Here is a 16,090-nt window from a genome sequence, read left to right on the forward strand (position 1 = left end):
TTTCTCCATCCTCCTCACAGCTCACCCTCCCATCCAACTTGGTGTCATGTGCAAATTTGGAGATATTACATTTTGTGCTCTCATCTAAATCATTAATATATGTGAAGAGTGGGGTCCCAGCACCGACCAGTGGTACCCCACTAGTCACCGCCTGCCAATTTAAAATGACCTGTTAATTCCTACTCTTCATTTCCTGTCTGTCAACCAGTTTTGTATCCATCTCAATACACTTCCCCTAATTCCATGCGCTTTAATATTACACACTAATCTCCTAACCAGGACTGTCAAAAGCCTTCTGAAAATCCAAATATATCACATCCACTGGTTCCCCTCGTCAACTCTACTAGTTACATCCTCAAAGAATTCCAGTAGATTTGTCAAGCTGGAATTCCCATTCATGAATCCATGCTGACTCTGTCCAATTCTGCCACTATTTTCCAAGTTTTCTGCTTAAAATCTTTGGTAATGAATTCTCGAATTTTCCCGAATACCGACATCCAGTTTACTGGTCTATAATTCCGTTTTCCCTCTACCTCCATTTCTAAATAGTGGAGCTACATTAGTTATTCTCCAATCTGCAGGAACTGTTCCAGAGTCTATAGAATCCTGGAACATGACCACCAAGGCATCCACTATTTCCAGAGCAACTTCCTTAGGTACTCTGGGATGTAGATTATCAGGCCCTGGGGATTTATCAGCTTTCAATCCCATAAATTTCCCCAACACCATTTCTCCATGAATATTGATCGCCTCTCACTAAATCCTGCATTTCCCAATATTTCCGGTATCTGATTTGTGAAGATAGAAGCAAAGCATGTGTTTAGTTGCTCAGCCATTTCTTTGTTCCCACTTAAACATTCACCTGTTTCTGACTGCAAGTGACCTACATTTGTCATCACCTATCTTTTTCTCTTCACGTACCTATAGAAACCTTTACAGTCAGTCTTTAAGTTCCCTGCAAGCTTACTCTCGTACTCTATTGTCTCCTTCCTTTTTAAAAAAAATAGTATTTATATTCAACAAATTTTCAACAATATAACACCCAGGCAACCCCCAAACAAATGAACAAGACATCCCCCCACCTTCCCCCCCAACAGTCAACAGTAACCAATTCCCGAAATTGCATCATAAAAAAACCCCAACAACTGTAGAATCCCTCCTTCATCCCCCTCAGCTCGCTCTTTGCTCTCGGGTCATAAACTCCAGTAAATCTCCCCCGCCACACTGAGGTGCAGGGTGAAAAGCCTGATCACCCCAACAAGATCCGCCTTTGAGCGATCAACGAGGCAAAGATTAAGACATCTGCCCTCCTGCAGCTCGAGCTGGTCCGATACCCCGAATATGGCTTCTAGAAGGTCCGGGCTTTACATCCCGGAGGACCCCTGAAATTGTCCTGAATATCGATCTCCAAAGATTTTCTAGTCTTGGACAAGACAAAAACGTGAATATAATTTGCAGGGCCCCTCCCACATCACTCAAGGTATCCACCCCCTCGAACAGCCGGCTCATCCTTGATTTAGTGAGGTGGACCCTATACACTACTTTCATCTGTATCAGCCCCAACCTCGCACATTCACCCAGGCATTCACCCTTAACACCTCACACCACAGTTCACCATCTCCAGCTCCTCTTCCCATTTCATCTTAATACCCTCCATGGACACCCCACTCTTCTCCAGGATCCTCCTGTAAATTGGCGAGACAACTTCCTCCAACAACAAAGGAGCTGCGCTATCGGGAAGGTCGAGAACACTTTCCTTGTGAAGTCCAAACCTGCATATGCCTAAACCCCACCCTCGGTGTCAATCCATATTTCTCTTTCAACTCTCCTAGAATTGCAACTCGTCCACCAAGGAACAAATCCTTCACTTTACTGATACCCTTCTGCTCCCAACCCCCAAACTTTGCATCCATCCTTCCTGGCCCGAACCACTGATTCCCCAATCTGTATCCTCCCTGACCCGCCCTCAATTTCAAGTGCAGCCTGAACTGGTGTGGCTACCACTACCTGACTCCCCGAAAACTTTTCTGTACCATTCGGAGCAGTGCCGTTGCCAACACCCGCAACCCTGACCCCCTACGGGAGCCTGCCTCCATCCTTACCCACAGAGCTGTCCCCTCTTTACCCTATCCTCTCACCTTCTCAGCATTTGCCGCCCAAGAACAGTAAAGCAAGTTTGGGAGGCCTAGTAATATTACCTTTCTAATCCTGTTATCTATATGACCCACACTCTACCGGGTCCTTATCTTTCTTTAGTAGTAACGAGATGGAAACCTCCCCATCATTTGTGGCAAGACACCTCTGTCCATTGCGTCTTCTCATATGCCCACCATCAGTGTAGCCAGTTTGTCTTTAAATTTTTTATAAAATTCAGCTGGGAATCCGTCGGGACCCACCTCCTTTCCTGCCTGCAACCTCCCAAGAACCTCCTTCTCCCTCGTCGACTCCTCCAAGCCAGACCCATCCTCCTCATTCGCTTTCGGCTTCGGCCTTAGCGACCGATGTGCCCTGTCTAGCTCAAATCGGGAGGGTTCTTCTCCCTCCTCCATCAACTCCGGCAGCACCGTTGCCAAGTAGTTGGTCGACCTCGGGCTCTCCACCCACTCCGGCAGATCCACGCTCCGAAGGTTTTGCCTCCTTGACCTGTTCTCCAGGTCCTCAACCTTCGCTTTGAGCCCTTTATTCGCCTTCGCCACTGGAGCAACGCCTCCCCCGTCAAAATGATCCGAACGCTGTGCTGCAACATAGCCTCCTCCCTTTCAACTTATCTCCTTGCTCTCTTACCTTGGCCGCATTCTTCGACACAGCTGCCTTTACCGGAGCCATCACCTCCTCCACCCAAGTTTTCATCGCAGCCATCATTTCCCTTTGTCTAACCTCCATATGCTTGGTGAACAGCCTTGCAAATTCACCTGACATCACTTTGATCAAAGAATCCACCATGAGGTGAGCGGAGCCACGCTGTGCTCCTTCCCCCGTGATCTCTTTTCCCGCCTGAGACATCGACTCATTCAACGATGGATATTCGGTCATGCCCTTCTTTCTGCCATTCTTCTTCTGGGCCTTTGACATCACATGGCTATCTAAAATCTTCCAACACCAATTTATACAAAAATCGCCCGAGATCGGGCGTAAAGATCAAGAAACCAAAACTTCAGGTAGGAGCTTCCTCACATGCGACTTCCGCTTACATCAGAACATAAGAACTAACAGCAGGAGTAGACCATCTCGCCCATCGAGCCTGCTCCACCATTCAATCAGATCATGGCTGATCTTTTGTGGACTCAGCTCCACTTTCGGGCCTGAACACCATAACTCTTAATCCCTTTATTATTCAAAAAACTATCTATCTTTATCTAAAAACATTTAATGAAGGAGCCTCAACTGCTTCACTGGGCAATGAATTCCATAGATTCACAACCCTTTGGGTGAAGAAGTTCCGCCTAAGCTCAGTCTTAAATCTAATTCCCCTTATCTTGAGGCTATGCCCCCTCGTTCTGCTTTCACCCACCAGTGGAAACAACCTGCCCGCATCTATCCTATCTATTCCCTTCATAGTTTTATGCTTCTGTAAGATTCCCCGCACCCTTCTAAATTCCAACAAGTACAATCCCTCTCTACCCAACCTCTCCTTGTAATCCAACCCCTTAACCTCTGGGATTAACCGAGTGAATCTCCTCTGCACTACCTCCAGCGCCAGTACGTCCTCTCTCAGGTAACCTCCCAGCATTGTGGGCCCAACACTGATCCCTGAGGGACACCATTAGCTACTGATTGCCAACCAGAGAAACACCCATGAATCCCCACTCTTTGCTTTCTATTAATTAACCAATCCTCTACCCATGCTACAACTTTACCCATAATGCCATGCATCTTTATCGTTATGCAGCAACCTTTTGTGTGGCATCTTGTTAAAAGCTTTCTGGAAATCCAGATATACCACATCCATTGGCTCCCCGTTACCTATCGCACTGGCAATGTCCTCAAAATATTTCACTAAATTAGTTAGGCATGACATGCCCTTTATGAACCCATGCCTCGCTATTTCTTCCTTGATGATTGATTCCAGCATCTTCCCTACTACCGAAGTTAATCTCACTGGCCTATAATTACCCGCTTTCTGCCGACCTCCTTTTTTAAAGTGGTGTCACGTTTTCTCATTTCCAATCCGCCGGGACCACCCGAGTCTAATGAATTTTGGTAAATTATCACAAGTTCATTTGCAATTTTCCTAGCCATCTCTTTTCGCACTCTGGGATGTATTCCATCAGGGCCAGGAGACTTGTCTACCTTTAGCACCATTAGCTTGCCCATCACTGCCTCCTGAGTGATAACAATCATCACAAGGTCCTCACCTGTCATAGCCTCATTTCCCTCAGTCACTGGCATGTTATTTGTGTCTTCCACGGTGAAGACCGACCCAAAAAACCTGTTCAGTTCCTCAGCCATTTCCTCATTTCCCATTATTAAATCTCCCTTCTCATCCTCTGAAGGACCAATATTTACCTTAGCCACTCTTTTTGGTTTTATATATTTGTAGAAACTTCTACTATCTGTTTTTATATTCTGAGCAAGTTTACTCTCATAATCTATCTTTCTCTTCTTTATAGCCTTTTTAGTAGCTTTCTGTTGCCCCCTAAAATTCCCCAGTCCTCTAGTCTCCCACTAATCTTTGCCACTTTGTATGCTTTTTCCTTCAATTTGATACTCTCCCTTATTTCCCAAGATATCCATGGTTGATTTTCCCTCTTTCTACCGTCCTTCTTTTTTGTTTGTATAAACCTTTGCTGAGCACTGAAAAATCGTTTGGAAGGTTCTCCACTGTTCCGCCATCAAGTCTTTGCTCCCAGTCGACCTTAGCTAGTTCTTCTCTCATCCCATTGTAATCCCCTTTTTGTTTCAGCACAAAACATTAGTGTTTGATTTTACGATCTCACCCGCCATCTGTATTTTAAATTGTACCATATTGTGATCGCTCCTTCCGAGAGGATTCAAACTATGAGATCATTAATCAATCCTGTCTCATTACACAGGACAAGATCTAGGACCGCTTGTTCCCTCATAGGTTCCATGACATACTGTTCTGGGAAACTATCGCAGATACATTCTATAAACTCCTCCTCAAGGCTGCCTTGACCGACCTGGTTAAACCAATCGACATGTAGATTAAAATCCTCCATGATAACTGCTGTACCATTTCTACATGCATCAGTTATTTCTTTGTTTATTGCCTGCCCCACCATATTGTTACTATTTGGTGGCCTATAGACTACTCCTATCAGTGACTTTTTCGCCTTACTATTCCTGATTTCCACCCAAATGGATTCAACCTCACCGATGTATCCCTTACTATTGCCCGGATGTCATCTTTAAATAACAGAGCGACACCACCTCCCTTACCATCCACTCTGTCCTTCTGAACAGTCTGATTCCCTTGGATATTTAACTCCCAGTCGTGACCATCCTTTAACCATGTTTCAGTAATGGCCACTAAATCAGTCATTCACAATGATTTGTGCCATCAACTCATTTACCTTATTCCGAATACTACAAGCATTCATGTTGACTTATGTTGCTTATGTACCTTTATGTTGGCTTTTATACCTCTGTTTTGAATCTTAACACCTTGCTCAGTAACCTCGCCCAAGTTATTTTTCTTCTTAACTTTTCTCCTAATTTTCCTTGTCGTTGAACCCATATTGTCGTCATGTAACAACCTGCTGCATCGCTTTCCATTTATGTCTTTACTTCCTGTTTTATTCCTTTTAGTATTACTGGGCCTATTCACTGAGCTCCCCTCAGTCACTGCACCTTGTATGTCGCCCTTTTTGATTTTTGACTATGGCTTTTCTGCCTTTCGTTTCTGTCCCTGTTTTGACTTCCGACTTCCTGCATCGGTTCCCATCCCCCTGCCACATTAGTTTAAACACTTAAATGACGTCACCACACGTCCTATTTTCTCCTTAATCAATCCTTTGGTCTTCTTTGCTGAATTCTAAACCGATCCCAATTCTCAGACCTGCTATTTTTCTTGGCGAATTTGTATGCTTCTTCCTTGGATCGAATTTCCCTTGTAAGTCATGGACTGGCCTTCTTTCCCATTTTATTATAACTGCAATAAACAATCGTTGCAGTTCCACAATGCGCTCCTCGAATGTTTGTCATTACCTCCCCAATGTGACCCCTTGAAGTAACGTTCTCCAACTTATCAAAGGTAACACAGCACAGTGGTTAGCGCAGTTAACCCATTAGTTAAATTGCCCTTAGTATTTCAAAACCTTTGGTGGGGTTACTAGGTTGTGGGGATAGGGTGAAGGTGTGGGCTTAGATGGATTGGTCTTTCCGGTGCGGACTCAATGGGCCAAATGGCCTCCCTCTGCTCTGTAAATTCTATATCTATGTGATCTTAGTTTCCTTTATTAAAATTCAGGACTCTAGTCTCAGAATCAACTACTTCACTCACCACCTTGATGAAAAATTCTATCATATTATGGTCGGTTATCCCCAAGGGGTCTTCCACACGAGATTGCCAATGTCAGTATGCAGTCTGCGTTCCTCAACATATTGGAAAATAATTAGAAAACCATCCCATTTACACTCCCGGAATTCCTCCTCCACAGTATTGTGGCTAATTTGATTTGCCAATCCAAATGCAGTTTAAAATCACCCATATTCACACCTGTCCTTTATCGCATGCGTCTCCAATTTCCTATTTAATGCCATTTCCAACATCGCCATTGTGTTTGGGGATCTATATACAACGCCCACTAATGTTTTTGCCCTTGGTGTTTCTCAGCTCTACCCATAAAGATTCTACATTGTCAGAGCTAATATCCTTCCTGACCATTGCGTTAACTTCTTCTTTGACCAGCACTGCCACTCCACATCCTTTTTGTCTGTCCTTCCTAAATACGGAATATCCCATGTCACCCTGCAGCCATGTGTCCGCAACCCCGATTACATCATACCCAATTATGTCTATTTTTGCGATTAGCTTTACTGCAAATGCACAGCGCATTAAGACACAAAGCTAAAATTCCACAAATACCTCTCCTGTCCCACCAGGGGCCTCAACATGAACACTGCTACACAAACATCAAGGGCACCTACCAATCCATCCCCCGACCACACTTGCCAAAATCAGACAACAAGATGGTGCTCCTTCTCCCGATCTATAAGCAGAAGCTTAAGCAGGAGAATCCGGTTAAGAAGGTCATGCAATGCTTGCCTGAGGCAACAGAAGAGCTCCTACACGACTGCTTGGGAGTCAGTGGACTGGTCCATATTCAAGAATTTAGCGGCCAATCTCAACGACTATGCCACCACCGCCACAGACATCATCACTTAAGTGTGCTCATGATCGCATGCCAAAGAAGGTAGTACGTGCGCTCCACAACCAGAATACATGGTTTAACCAAGAGATCCACACCCTACTGAAGTCCAGGTCGGAGGATTTCAAGACAGGCAAACCTGACCTATACAGGAAATTTGGGTACGACCTTGCAAAGCCATCAGGGACACAAAGAGGCAATACCAGACTAAGCTAGAGTCACAGACTAACGACACAAACTCTGGTCGGTTGTGTAAAGGCTTAAACATTATAATGGGCTCAAGGAAAAGCAGAGTAGAAACTCCGGCAATAACACACCCCTCTCCAATGAACTCAATGCATTCTGTGCTCATTTTGAGCAGGAAGCCAACAAACCGTTGTCAACTGCCCCAACAGCCTTGGACACGCCCATACCTACCGTCACAGCCTCAGAAGCCTTATGAAAGTGAACCCCACAGAAAGCAACAGGACCTGATGGAGTCCCTCGTCGTGCACTCAGATCCTGCATGGACCAACTGCCGGGTGTGTTTGCTGACATCTTTAACCTCTCCCAACTCCTTACATGGTTCTCACCTGCTTCAGGAAGACCATCAACATAAATCAAAGAAAAACCAGGCAACGTGCCTCTACTACTGTCATCCGGTGGCCTTGACATCTATCATAATCAAGTGCTTTGAAAGGTTGGTCATGAGACAAATCAACTCCATACTTCCAGAATGCCTTGATCCACTGCAATTCGCAAACCGCCAAAATCAGTCCACGGACACCATCTCCCTGACCCTACACTCATCCCCAGGGCATCTCGACAACAAGGACTCCTATTCATTAGACTCCTACTCCGTGTTCAACACTGTAATCCCAGCCAAACTCATATCCAAACTCCAAAACCTAGGTCGTGATTCCTCCCTCTGCAACTGGATCCTCGACTTCCTGATCCATAGACCACAATCAGGAAGGATAAATAACAGCACCTCCTCTATGATAATACTCAATAGTGGAGCCCCGTAAAGCGGTGTACATAGCCTCCTACTATACCCCTTATATACACACGACTGTGTGGCAAAATTCGGCTCCAACTCCATCTGGGTCGGATCTCGAACAATGATGAGTCACAATACAGGAGGGAGATAGAGAATCTAGCAGCATGGAGCAATGACAACAATCTCTCCCTCAATTTTAACAAAACTAAGGAGCTGGTCACTGGCTTCAGGAAGAGAAGTGTTGCACATACCTCTTTCTGCATCAATGGTGCCGAGGTCGAGATGGTTGACAGCTTAAAATTCCTAGATGTACACATCATCTATCCTAGTCCATGCACGTCGACGCTATGACCAACAATGCACAACAGCGCCTGCAACCCTCAGGAAACCAAGGAAATTCAGCATGTCCAAATTGACTTTTACCAATTTTTACAGATGCACCACAGAAAGCATCCCATCTAGCTGCATCACAGGTATAGCAGGGCGGCACGATAGCAAAGTGGTTAGAACTATTGCTTCACAGAGCCAGGGCCCCAGACTCGATTCCCGGTTTGGGTCATTGTCTGTCCAGAACCGAAAGTGAAAATGCTGGAAAATCTCAACAGGTCTGGCGGCATCTGTAGGCAGAGAAAAGAGCAACCATTTCAAGTCCAGATGACTCTTTGTCAAAGCTTTGAGGAAGGAAAAAGAGAGAGTTCGGGTGTAGGAGCGAGAGAGCGCGCGAGAGAGAGCGAGCGCGAGCGAGAGGGAGAGGGAGAGCGAGAGGGAGCGAGAGATGCCGGGTATAGGGGAGCGAGAGATGCCGGGTATAGGAGAGCGAGGGGGAGCGGGAGGAAGCGAGAGAGTGGGCGAGTGAGCGAGAGAGAGAGACCGGGTGTAGGAGAGAGAGAGAGGGAGAGCATTCAACCGCATGTAGGAGGGAGGGAGAGGGAGGGAGAGGGAGGGAGGGAGGGAGGGAGAGACAGAGAGGGGTGTGTGGGTGTAGGAATCCTGGGAACAAGCGAGAGACTGGGTGCAGGAATCCAAGGAGAGAGACCACAAGACACAGGAGCAGAATTAGGCCACTCGGCCCATCGAGCCTGCTCTGACATTCAATCACGGCTGATATTTTCTCATCCCCATTCTCCTGCCTTCTCCCCATAACCCCTGATACCCTTATTAATCAAGAACCTATCTATCTCTGTCTTAAAGACACTGATTTGGCCTCCACAGCCTTCTGTGGCAAAGAAATCCGCAGATTCACCTCCCTCTGGCTGAAGAAATTCCTCCTCATCTGTTTTAAAGGATCGTCCCTTTAGTCGGAGATGGTGTCTTCTGGTTCTAGTTTTTCATACAAGTGGAAACATCCTCTCCATGTCCACTCCATCCAGGCCTCGCAGTATCTTGTAAGTTTCAATAAGATCCTCCCCTCATCCATCTAAACTCCGAATACAGACCCAGAATCCTCAACTGTGAGAGAGAGAGAACAGGAGAGGCTGGATGCAATCCAGGGAGAGAGAGAAAGGTCGGGAGGAGGAACCCAGGGAGAGAGGGAGAAGTAGGAAAATCCAGAGAGAGAGAGAACAGTCATATTCCAGGGAGAGAGAGCAATAGGAATCCAGGGAGCGAGAGAGGCCAGGTGTAGGAATCTAGTGAGAGGGAAAGAATAAATAGAGGCTTGGTATAGGAATTCAGGGAGAGCGAGAGGCTGTGTAGCAATCCAGGGTGAGAAAGAGAAAGGCCGGGAACAGGAATTCAAGGAAAGACAGAAGCCGGGAGCAGGAACCCAACCTTCCCAGTGGGAGATAGAGCAAAAGAGAGGTCGGTTGTAGGAATTCAGAGACAGACCAGATGTAAGAGTTCAAGATAGAGAGAAAGGCCGGGTGCAGGAATCACGGGAGGGAGGGAGGCCAGGAGCAGGAATCCAGGGAGAGCGAGCGGCTCGATGTCGGTGAAAGAGAGGGAGAGACAGAGAGCAGAAGAGAAAATGCTGGAAAATCTGAGCAGGTCTGGCAGCATCTGTAGGGAGAGAAAAGAGCTGGCATTCAAGTCCAGATGACCCTTTATCAAAGATGTACCCGAACGAGTGCCGGAATGGGAAGACTAGGAACTTTTCACAGTAATTTCATTGCAGTGTTAATGTAAGCCTACTTGTGACATTAAAGATCATTATTAAATTGCTCGGCCCAAGACCATAAGAAATTAGAGTCGTGAACACAGACCAGTCCATCACATGAACCCACCTCCCATCCATTGACTCGGCCTACATCTCCCGCTGCCTTGGGAAAGAGGGCAGTATAATCAAAGACCCCTGAGGCGGCATGGCGGGACAGTGGTTAGCACTGCTGCCTCACAGCTCCTGGGACCCAGGTTCAATTCCAGCCTCACGTGACTTGTCTGTGCAAAGTTTGCACTTTCTCCACGTGTCTACATGGGTTTACTCCGGGTGCTCCAGTTTACTCCCACAGCCCAAAGATGTGCAGGGTATACATAATAATAACAAGTAGGCTTCAATGAAGTTACCGTGAAATTACCTCTCAAAATTGCCTCTCAAGTGTCCAAAACGTTAGGGTAGGTGGAGTTACTGGGATAGAGTGGAGGTGTGGGCTTAGGTAGTGTGCTCTTTCCAAGGGCTGGTGCAGACTCGATGGGCCAAATGGTCTCCTTCTGTACTGTAAATTCTATGGTTCCCACCTGGGTTATTCTCTCTTCCAACTTCTTCAATTGGGCAGAAGATACAGAAGTCAGAGAACACACACTAACAGTTTCAAAAACAGCTTCTCCCCCGCTGTTACCAGACTCCTGAATGACCCTCTTGTGGACTGAACTAATCTCTCCACACATATTCTCTGCTGTGTGGCACTGCATGCTTCACCCAATGTCTATGTATTTACATTGTGCATATATTGTATGTCTTATGTTTTTTCATGCAAACTGGAACAATCTGCCTGGATTGTACGCAGAACAATACTTTTCACTGTACCTCGTTACACGTCACAATAAATTTAAATCTAATTTGAATCTAAATCGTTTAAGTTCGTCTTTTTAACATTACTTGTCTCACTCAATATTTTTCACTGTGACACTTTTTGAATCTCTGCCCATCACTTTTCTTATTCCCCTTTCTGTCTTTTATGAGGCCATAAGACATAGAACATAGAACAGTACAGCACAGAATAGGCCCTTCGGCCCTCAATGTTGTGCCGAGCCATGATCACCCTACTCAAACCCACGTATCCACCCTATGCCCGTAACCCAACAACCCCCCCTTAACCTTACTTTTATTAGGACACTACGGGCAATTTAGCATGGCCAATCCACCTATCCCGCACATCTTTGGACTGTGGGAGGAAACCGGAGCACCCGGAGGAAACCCACGCACACAGGGGGAGGACGTGCAGACTCCACACAGACAGTGGAGACATAGAAGCAGAAGTAGGCCACTCGGCCTGTCGAGTCTGCTCCACCATTCAATCATGGCTGATATTTTTCACATTCCCATTTTCCTGCCTTCTCCCCATAACCCCTGAATCAAGAAGCTCCCGGATCCCCTTAATCAAGAACCGATCTATCTCTGTCTTGAAGATACTCAGTGATTTGTCCTCCACAGCCTTCTGCGGAAAAGAGTTCCAGATTCACCACCCTCTGGCTGAAGAAATTCCTCCTTATCTCTCTCTGTGTTAAAGGATCGTCCCTTTAGTCTAAGATTGTGTCCTCTGCTTCTAGCTTTTCCTACAAGTGGAAGCATCCTCTCCACGCCCACTCTATCCAGGCCTCACAGCATCCTGTAAGTTTCAATAAGATCCCCCTCATCCTTCTAAACTCCCAATGAGTACAGACCCAGAATCCTCAACTGTTCCTCATTCGACAAACTTTTCATTCCAGGGATCATTCTTGTGAACCTCCTCTGGACCCTTTCCAAAGCCAACCTTCCTTAGATACAGGGTCCAAAATTGCTCACAATCCTCCAAATTGAGTCTGACCAGAGCTTTATACAGCCTCAGAAGTACATCCCTGGTCTTGTACTCCACTCCTCTCGATATGAATGCTGACATTGCATTGCCTTCTTAACTGCCGACTGAACCCGCACGTTAACCTTAAAAGAATTGTGAACAAAGACTCCCAGGTCCCTTTGTACTTCTGATTTACTCAGCATTTCCCCATTTCGAAAATTGTCTATGCCTCCATTCCTCCTTCCAAAGTGCATAACCTCATACTTTTTCCACCTTTTATTCTATCTGCCACTTCTTTGCCCATTCTCCTAGCCTGTCCAAGTCCTTTGTTTCCTCCTCCTGATTTCTTGCACAGGTTCCCATCCTCCTGCCATTTTAGATTAAACCCTTCCCAAATGTTTCTTGCAGATACTCCCCCTAGGTCACAAGTCCTGCACCTGTCAAGGTGTAACCAGTATTTTTGTACAGGTCCCACCTTCCGCAGAACTGGTTCCAATTCCCCAGGAATATGAAAACCCTCGCCCTCACAGCATTTCTTCAGCCATCTCTTCATCGGATATATCTTGCTATTTCTATTCTGACTAGCATCTGGCACAGGTAGTAATTCTGAGATCACTACCTTTGAGGTCTGACTTCTCAACTTTCATCCAAACTCTCTACATACTGCTTTTAGGACCTCAGCCATTATTTTTTTTAAACCTCTGTCGTTGGCACCAATGTGTACCACAACTACTGGATATTCACTCTCCCCCTCCAAATGTCCTGCAACCACTCAGACCCTAGTACCAGGGAGGAAACATATCATCCCAGAGTCTCATTTGCGACCACAGAAACACCGATGTATTCCCCTTACAATTGAATCCCCTATAACTATTGTTTTTCCCCATTTTTTACTTCTCCCTCTGCAGAACCAACTGTGGTGCAATGAATTTGGTTGTTGCTGCTTTCTTCTGAGAGGTAATTCTTCTCAACAGTATATCTGTTTTGCAGGGGAATGGCCACAGGAGACTCTTGCACTGCCTGCCCAGCTCTCTAACTCTACCTGGTGCTCATCCATTTCTTTCGTGCCTGCGGTGTGAGCACCTCTCCATACGTCATTTCCACGACACTCTGCCTCACGGATGCTCCAGTGTCCCCACCACCGCTCCAGCTCCGAAATCTGGGCGTCCAGGAGCTGCAGCTGGAGACACTTCCTGCACACATGCTGGTCCCAGGTACTGGAAATGTTCTCAGCTTCCCACATGGAGCAAATCAAGGCTTTGCGCTCTCCTGCCATGAATTACCTACCCCTTTAAATTAAACCTTTGGAAGATGCTTGATATTAGATTAAATCCAATTATCGTTCCTTGTTACTACCAATCATAACCCTTACAGTTTATAAACCAAAAAACATATTTTCAACTGTAAGTAATTAAAGTTGAAAAGACTTACTGACCTTGCCCACTACTTACAATTAGCTCTCTCCCTTATAGCCTCAGCTGCAGCAGGATAAGAACAATCTGAACATTTAGAAGATACAAAGGAGAAAAAGCAAAGATCACCTCTTCCACTCTGCACCGAATTTCCACTGTTTCAAATTCTTCAAGTTTAAAACTCACTGTGCCCCGGAGTGGTTGTGGCCTCTCCCACTGCTCATGCTCAAAGCCCAATGCTTCACTGTAACACTGATATATCCCACGCCACTAACTGTAACACTGACATATCCACACCCCTGACTGTAACATTGATACATCCCACCCTTCTCAATCAAATACCTCACACCTCTCAATAACATTCTGATCCACCCCAGACCCCTCAATATAACACTGACATATCTCACACACCTCACTGTAACACTCTGATATACTCATACCACGCACTGTAACATTGAATATCCCATACCCCTGTAATGCTGATCTACCACACACCCCTCACTGCAACACTACGATATATCCCACATTGTAACACTCTGATATACCCCATATCCCTCACTGATACGGCGGCACGGTAGCACAGTGGTTAGCACTGTTGTTTCACAGAACCAGGGTTCCAAGTTCGATTCCCGGCTTGGGTCACAGTCTGTGCGGAGTCTGCACGTTCTCCCGGTGTCTGGATGGGTTTCCTCCGGGTGCTCAGGTTTCCTCCTACAAGTCCTGAAAGACGTGCTGTTAGGTAATTTAGACATTCTGAATTCTCCCTCGTGTACCCAAACAGGTGACGGAATGTGGCAACTAGGGGCTTTTCACAGTAACTTAATTGCAGTGTTAATGTAAACCTACTTGTGAGAATAAAGATTATATGATGTATCGCAGATCTATCACTGAAACACAAAGCCTATAATAGAGACTTCAAGTCTGTGTGTCATGAGTGTTCCCCTTTCTGTGCTGGGGCTATGATGACCCTCAGCCTGGGAAGCTGCCAATTAACATCAGTACTCTGCGCCCCAAATTACCTAGCTTTGTAATTGGATTGTAACCTCCGACAGGACTACAGGAATGGACCTAGGTAGGGCACTCTTTCAGAGGGTCAATGGAGACTCGATGGACTGAATGGCCTCCTTCTGCATTGTAATGATTCTGTGGATGGCAAGAATATAGCATGCTTAATTAGATACAGGATATAGCAAGTAAGCAGAGTACTGTAGATGTTGGCAAAATGAAACAACCGTGCTGCAAATATTCAGGAGGTCTGCGGCATTCGTGAAAGGAAAACAACTTTCATCTTTGAAACCAATGATTTCCGTACTCAGAAGATCAGCAATCTGAAACTTTTCCATCATTTGCCTCTCCAGAAAGACTGGCTGATAGAAAACCCCCGCATCCATTGATGCACACACATTTCACCTGAAGAGTGTACTCAGCCATAACTCCCCATGCTCAGGAAGGGAAAAAACACACAGTGATAGAATGGGGTGACAGCTCCTGTATTATTAGAAATAATCCCACACAATTTGAAATTCCCTCAGCTCATCTCAATCTCCACACACGCCCCACCCCTCGCACTCTACCTCACTCACCAAGGCTATCTAGGTTGGGTTACACAGTAGCACTGTTTCTTCACAGCTGCAGGGTCCCAGGTTCAATTTCCAGCTTGGGTCACTGTGCGGAGTCTGCATGTTGTCCCCGTGTCCGAAAGACATGCTGTTAGGTAATTTGGATATTCTGAATTCTCCCGCCATTTTCCCAAACAGGCACCGGAATGTGGCAACTAGGGGATTTTCACAGTAACTTCACTGCAGTGTTAATGTAAGCCTACTTATGATAATAAAGATTATTATTATGTGTGAGGGGTGGCATTCAGTACATTTGTTACCCTCTCCATGGATCTTACTCATGGATCAATGCTTCACCTGTGGGTTTAGGTTACTAAATCTCAGCTGTTAAGTGGGAAGACTGCAGCCGAGCCCAATCCTCTGGAGATCGCAGAACACATATTAATACTGTGGCTACCAGGGCAGATCAAAGGCTAGGATTACTATGGCAGGAAACTCACCTCCTGATGCCCCCCCCCCTCCCCCCTGCCCCCCCCCCTCCCCCCTCCCCCCCTTCCCTTCCCCCCCCCCTCCCCCCCTTCCCTTCCCCCCCCCCCTCCCCCCCTTCCCTTCCCCCCCCCCCCCTCCCCCCCTTCCCTTCCCCCCCCCCCTCCCCCCCTTCCCTTCCCCCCCCCCCCTCCCCCCCTTCCCTTCCCCCCCCCCCTCCCCCCCTTCCCTTCCCCCCCCCCCTCCCCCCCCCTCCCCCCCCCCTCCCCCTTCCCCCCCCCCCCCCCCCAAAAGCCTGTCCACCATCTACAAGGCACAAATCAGAAGCAGCGAAACAACCAGGGCCATTCCTGGTCTATGATGAGGAGAAATCACACTGTGTCACACAAAA

The sequence above is a fragment of the Scyliorhinus canicula genome, chromosome 21, assembly GCF_902713615.1.
Source record: "Scyliorhinus canicula chromosome 21, sScyCan1.1, whole genome shotgun sequence".
Classification (NCBI taxonomy): Eukaryota; Metazoa; Chordata; class Chondrichthyes; order Carcharhiniformes; family Scyliorhinidae; genus Scyliorhinus; species Scyliorhinus canicula.